The sequence below is a fragment of the Rhipicephalus microplus genome, chromosome X (genome assembly GCF_043290135.1).
Source record: "Rhipicephalus microplus isolate Deutch F79 chromosome X, USDA_Rmic, whole genome shotgun sequence".
Lineage (NCBI taxonomy): Eukaryota > Metazoa > Arthropoda > Arachnida > Ixodida > Ixodidae > Rhipicephalus > Rhipicephalus microplus.
In genome coordinates, this window is record NC_134710.1 from 1,748,847 (window position 1) to 1,755,901 (window position 7,055).

At 42.7% G+C, this 7,055-nt stretch overlaps 1 pseudogene; it reads right to left on the minus strand.

The window, feature by feature from the left end:
• Positions 1–6,454: 6,454 nt before the first annotated feature.
• On the minus strand, positions 6,455–7,055 carry LOC119175516 (uncharacterized; annotated as a pseudogene).

A 7,055-nucleotide genomic window follows, 5' to 3' on the forward strand; every position in this document is an offset into this window, starting at 1 on the left:
AACTACAAGAGGGCACAGAGGGAGTGGTAGCGTATACGCTAGCCGCACTCTTTCCCGCGCCGAGGTCAACTACTCAACGTCAGAGAAAGAGTGTATCGCTGTTGTATGGGCCACGATGAAATTTAGGCCTTACCATTACGGACGCCACTTCAACGTAGTGACCGATCATCATTCGTTGTGTTGATTAGCCAACCTACGAGACCCGTGTGAGCAACTGGCACGATGGAGTCTTCGTCTGCAGGAATACTATTTCACGATCGCTTACAAATCGGGTCGCAAGCACGAAGATGCTAATTCACTGTCCCGTGCACCTGTTGAAGTTTGCGGCCACGACACCGAGGATGATGGTGGTTTTCTTCGGGCCTTTACAACAACGGATCTGATTTCACGACAGCGCGCGGATGACGAAATTCGCGCATTTATTGAAAACCTTGAAGGACGCAACTCTTCCATACGTCGATGTATTTCTCGAAGTCTGTCGCCGTTCTGTCTGCGAGATGGGGTCCTGTATAAGAAAAACTCCAACGGCAATGACAGAACATATCTTCTAGTTGTGCCAACTGACATGCGTGACGACATTCTTCTCGCCTGCCACAATGAGCCCACATCTATTCACTTAGGTTCCTCTCGAACTCTCGCTAGAGTTCGACAAGCGTACTACTGGCCTAAGCTTTCCGCATTCGTAAAGCGATACGTAAAAAGCTGCCGGGAAAGTCAACGCCGAAAATCCCCGCCACTGAAGCCCGCAGGGCTTCTTCAACCAATAGAACCACCTAGAGCGCCATTCGATCAAATATGAATGGATTTACTGGGGCCCTTTCTGCTATTACCTGCCGGCAACAAGTGAATCGTAGTAGCCACCAACTATTTGACGAAGTACGCCGAAACAAAAGCACTACAACGCGCTACGGCTTCCGACGTCACGCAATTTTTTTATGAACCAGATCGTTCTTCGACATGGCGCCCCGTCGTGCGTAATCACAGACAGAGGAACAGCATTCACGGCCCAACTCATTCTTGACGTATTCAAGCTCAGCTACACGAACCATCGCACGACCACGACATATCATCTGCAGAGCAACGGCTTGACAGAGCGCTTCAACAAGACCATCACTGACATGTTATCCATGTTCGTAGCTGTCCAGCATAAGACCTGGGACCAGGTGCTACCATACGTCACATTCGCGTACAATACTGCCGTCCAGGAAACTACGCGATTCACGCCTTTCCGTCTTGTCTATGGGCGTGAGGTCCAGACCATGCTGGATGCGATGCTTCCACACAATCGCGATGCTTTGATCACTGTGCAGATTACCCAATACGCCCAAGAAGCACGCCAGTTAGCACGTCAACACATTACGCACCAGCAGAGTACAGACGCATACCGCTACAACGCTCGCCATCGACAAGTTCAATACCATCCAGGCGATAAAGTTTGGGTGTGGACGCCAGTCAGATACCAGGGATTGTCAGAAAAACTGCTCAGTCGCTACTTCGAACCATACAAAGTGTTGCGACGAGTGAGCGATGTGAACTACGAGGTAGTCCCTGACCGCGCCTTCGGTACGAAGTCTATTTTAATTCAACCACCATATGGTGCAAGTTGCGTCTCATTATAGACAAAACAACTATTTTGTGAAATTAGCGATTTTTTCACATAAAGTTTGACAGCATGAGAGGTCTAAAATATTTTTTCCTCCAACTATACCTTATGTGGATTAAGTATTCACTCCTCAGATATTCATTCAAAAGTGCAGTAGAAATCTGCAGATATAACACATTTCGGCTAAATTATATGAGGCGTATGTGGTAAAAAAATGGTATTAATAATACTGAGCTTCAAACAAATTACGCAAGCTCTTCACTTAACTTGTAGACCAAATTTGGCACGGAAGAAGAGATACATATGAAATAATTTCTTTCACAAACATCCAGAAGAGATTCCGGAAAGTTCTGGAGGTAGCCACGTGACCAAAAAATTATTTGTCTGCGAAATATTCCAGCAGTTACCTTTTTAATGCAGTAAAATCAGCGCGATTTTTTTCGAATACATTTGAGGTGGTCGCCAAAATGGCTTAGACGTCTGACGTGGAATGACCCAATAGCCAATTCTTTCATTACTTAATCGTGTAAATGTGAGCCAGTTCAAGAACACTAGTATCATTCGCATTTTAATACGTAACTGTACAGTACCTAATTTTACAAGTTACCTCACTGAATATACCTTCTCAATGCGCATACCGTCATGTATGCTCAGTGGCATTGTGTTTTTTTGCAATACAGATAAAATATGTATATGTTGTTGCGCATCGTACTGTATTCCTTTTAATAAACTAATCGAATGAGTACCATGGTAGATCTGCAGAAATACACTTGCAGCTGTGTTGATGCATACTTAAGGATAGAACTTGACATTCAATTAGATTAGTCGATGCATGCAGCTAATGGAACATTATCAACTTGGAGCAGCACCTTTTTATTTGCCTGCGCGAGCAAGCTGAAAGGGTAAAGTAAGGTTCATATCTACGGCACGAAAGGTATAAAGATTCTGCCACAGTGCGCTTTTTATGGCGTTTATTGCTCAGCATACCTTTTTTAGCATTTCTCACTGCAGTGCAGCCCGATGCCACTGAATATGCTTGCTATGCACTCAATTTATACTTACATATAAGAAAGCAGTTAGTTATGCAGGGCTCATATAGTATGTTGTACTCTTTGTGAAATTTCGGTCATTCTTCCTTGTGTATTTATTTTATGTTTCCAGGATTGAATTTCCTGTACAGAAAGAACAGCTTCGCCCCACTTCTCTTGAAGGCACCAGTCGTCTCAGCAGCTGAAGATGATTGTGCAAGCAGCAGTGACGAGTGGTTATGCAGTTAGAAGTATACCAACACTGACATTACAGTAATACGACGCCAATTACACTACCTTGTCGAATGTTGTCTTTTTTTAACCCTTTCAGCCCTGGATTTTTTATTTTGGTCAGATACACTTTTTGTGCCCGTTTTTCTCGTAGTTGGGACCTCAAAATACCGCAAACAGAAATTGAGCCACTGGTACAAGCATTTTCGGAATTATTAACATGGCATCAAATGAGGTAATTAGGGCCCTGTGATCGGAAAATGAGAAAAGTGGCTTATTTTTTTCTCCCAATCAATGGTGCACACAAAATGGAAACCAACGTCTTACTTTTCAGCCTAATACTCACTGAAACAGCTTTGGTACGTCGTCCCGAAAATGGCGCTTACCCGCCTCAACGTACGCGCCTCGGCTTCACGGAAGACCTCGGTCACGCTTCTTCTTCTTTGTTGCTGCTACCTCCACAAACGTGCCAAAATATTGGTGCCAATTGCAGTGGGGATAATTGAAAAACTATGCCCCAAAGAATGAGCAGTATTGGTTACGTTTCCGAGATACTAGGGGAAAATTTGTGCGGTGGTGTCAATTGACGCCGCCAGGGCCTAAAGGGTTAATGCTGAAATTTATACTGCGAGATGTAATAGGTTGTAAATGTGACTCCAGAAACTCGCTTACTCTTTCTACGTGTTTTCTTTCTATTGTATAGGTGTCAATGAACGCCATACCTCTCAGTCGTTTGCCCGACTAGCGCAAATGTTTTTTATTTTTTTATTTTATTTTATTTAAGGAATACTGCAGACAGTTTTTCACCACCCTAGCAGGAGAGGGTTACATAAAGTTCCTAACACAGAGGTCAAAACTAGAAGAAGTCGGAGCGTGCACGCAGTCGGAAGGTAGTGAATTCCAGTCTTCAATGGTTCTTACAAAAAAGGAGTACTTGAATGTGTTATTTTTAGGAGCATATGGTCTTACAGTTTTGGAATGATTTAACCTTGCTGAGCGCTAAGGAGGTGGCAGAATGTACAATTCTTTATTTAAACCAGATTCATTGTTGTATAGTTTATAAAAGAAGACTAACCTTGCAATTCTTCGCCTACATTACAGTGGTTCCCGCTCACATTTATTTAACATTTCAGAAACGGAGGAGAGGCGCCTAAAGTCTGAAAAAATGAACCGTGCGCTTAGCCGTTGAGTCCTTTCCACTTTATCTATGTCTTTCTTTAAATATGGGTCCCACGCAAGGGATGCGTACTCTAGCACTGGTCGAACTAGGGTTTTATAGGCTGCAAGTTTAACTTTCCAATCACATGACCTCAGCTTCCTTCTTAAGAAGCATAGCTTCTTGTAGGCCTTGGCGCAAACGTTGTCGATGTGAGCGTCCCAGCTAAGTTTCGTATTAATGGTCAATCCCAAATATTTTACGGTACTAACAAATTCAATACTTTGGTTACGGACATGGTATTTATATTCAAGAGAAGTTTTCTTGTGTGTTACTGTAAGAGCGCAAGTTTTTGAGTAGTTAACAACCATCTGCCTCCTCTCACACCAGTCAGCAATTTTGCACAAGTTGTTAAGCAATGATTGATGCAAGGGGCTACTGACAGTTGTATAAATAACACAGTCGTCTGCAAACATTTTCACAGTCACTCCCGCGTCAATATCATCACAACTATCATTCACATAGATCAAGAACAAGAGTGGTCCCAAGACCGACCCCTGGGGCACTCCTGACAATACATCAAGGTTGTGTGATTGGCAGCCGCTAATTTCTACTAACTGCGTTCTGTTTTTCAGATACGCAGAAATCCAGTCCACGAGGCTGGGAGCAATCCCTACACGCTGCATTTTTCGTATCAGTAAAGAGTGTGGTACCCTATCAAAGGCTTTTGATAGGTCCAAAAATATTGCATCTATTTGTTTTCTGTCATTGATAGCATCAGCAAAGTCGTGTATGACTGATACGAGCTGGGTCATCGTTGATAACTTTTTTCTAAACCCGTGCTGGAAGCTGCCTAATATGTTTTTTTTTATTCCAAGAACGAAGTTATCTGGCTGGAGAGGATGTGTTCAAGTAGTTTACAGCGACTACTGATTGATGATATTGGCCTGAAGTTCGAAGCGAGCAGTTTGCTTCCATCCTTGTGGACTGGGACAATTTTTCCACACAACCAATCAGTAGGTAGGCATCCGTCATCCAAAGATTTATTGAACAAAATATATAAGTAATGTGAAATAATATCCGCATAACGCTTCAAAAAGGCCTTAGGGATACCGTCAGGGCCAGAAGACTTCTTGGTATCAAGTTTTAGAAGAAGAAGGCGAATACCATTTACATTTAAATCTATATCCGGTATTACATTGGGCGAGAGAGGAGATGGTTCCGTCGGATTATTGGTTAAACTCTTTTGACTGAACACACTGTGGAATGTTCTGTTTAGCTCATTAGCAATTGCGTAAGGATCAGTAACTGCGCAGCCGTCAACGCGAAGCTGTTCAACAGATTTTTTGTTTCCGGACAAGTATCCCCAAAACTTTTGCGGAGCATTTTCCATGAAGTTAACAAGTGTCGTTCCAAAAAAAAATAATCTCGAGCGGTCCGTATTCTGTGCTTCAGTGTTACTGAGAGGGAAGATATGGCCTGGTTATCTTTACGCGCTGCTTTACATTTTCTCGATATTGTTCTTTTCACTTGTATTATATCGCGTGTTATCCAGGGGTTGCACCGTTTCTTTTTCTGAAATTTCGGTACGAATTTATCAAGACATGATGAAGTAACGTTTTTAAACGTATTCCACAGACTTAATACGTCTCCTCCTGCCTCAAAGTCACCGAAGCACAAACCAAGTTTATATATAATAGCTTCGTCATCCACAGCAGAAAATTTAAAGACACTCTTGCTCGCAGAATTCTTTTTGTCAGGGCAGAAATTCGCGGTAAGTAAAACCAGCTTGTGATCAGAGATTCCATCATAAACACTGGCCTTAGCGTCACCTGGAAAGTTTCCAACAAATAGAAGATCTAGTACACTTTCAGTGCTTCGAGCAACTCTGGTAGCATCTTTAACAAGTTGAACGAGATTAAAGTTCAGCATCAATTCAAGCAACAAGTTACAGTTCGCTACGTCTGTTGAACCTGGGTGAATAGTGTTCCAATCAATTGATGGTAGGTTGAAGTCCCCCGCTAATATGACTTTTTGATTAGGCTTGCACTTCTGCTGCATGTAAGACTGAATGTTTTTCAAAAACGACTCCGGCGAAGAAGGGGGCCGGTAGACTACACCTACGAGAGCCGAGAGCCCACGAAAATCAATTTGACACCATACACTTTCATTGTCGATTATTTCGTCCATAGTTATGCAAGTGATTTCCTGTTTGACCACCAAAGCAACGCCTCCTCCTCTGCAGCCTCGATCACGTCTAACCATTTTATGAGTTGGAGGAACTATTTCAGAATCGAGAATGTCCGGAGTTAGCCAGGTCTCTGTAATTGCTATGATTTGGGGATCATAGGTAAATATAATTTCTTCAAGCTCGTGAACTTTATTGACAATGCTCCTAGAATTAAGGAGAACAACTCGCAATTGTTTGTGATCGAGTCATTCGTCGAGGTTACGTTGCGGGCGGATACATTTCAGGCAATCCTTCTGCTCATCCCATTCGTATATATCATCGTCCACTCTCAGCTTATCGTAATCGAGCGATACTTTGCGACCTTGCGCCCTAAAATCATTGGAATGAGACCAGAGTTTGCTGCGCTTTGCTATAGTGGCCTTGCAGAAGTCATGGTTTACCGAGATTTTTGTTCCTATCAGTTTGTGACAGATTTTAACACTTTAAGCTTCTCGTTGTAGTCAAAAAAATTCATTATTACCGGTCACACTTTATCGTGGCATTTTTTCCCAACCCTATGTACTCTTTCCACAGAGTTAACAACCACTCCGAGTTTATCCCCTATCAGTTCCTTGATTATCTTCTTTCTTAGTTCTGTAGCATTTTCACGAATACGGTTCAGGAAAACCAAAAATAACAAGATTGCGGCGTCCGCTTCTATCTTCTAAATCATCCAGACGCCTTTGATGTAGTTGAAGATTACCTTTCAACGCTGTAACTTCAGTCTGCAGTGCCTTGATCTCTACTTTCTGTTCTTTTATTGCTACCATAACATCGTCCATTCGGGCATTAACCGTAGATTCTAGC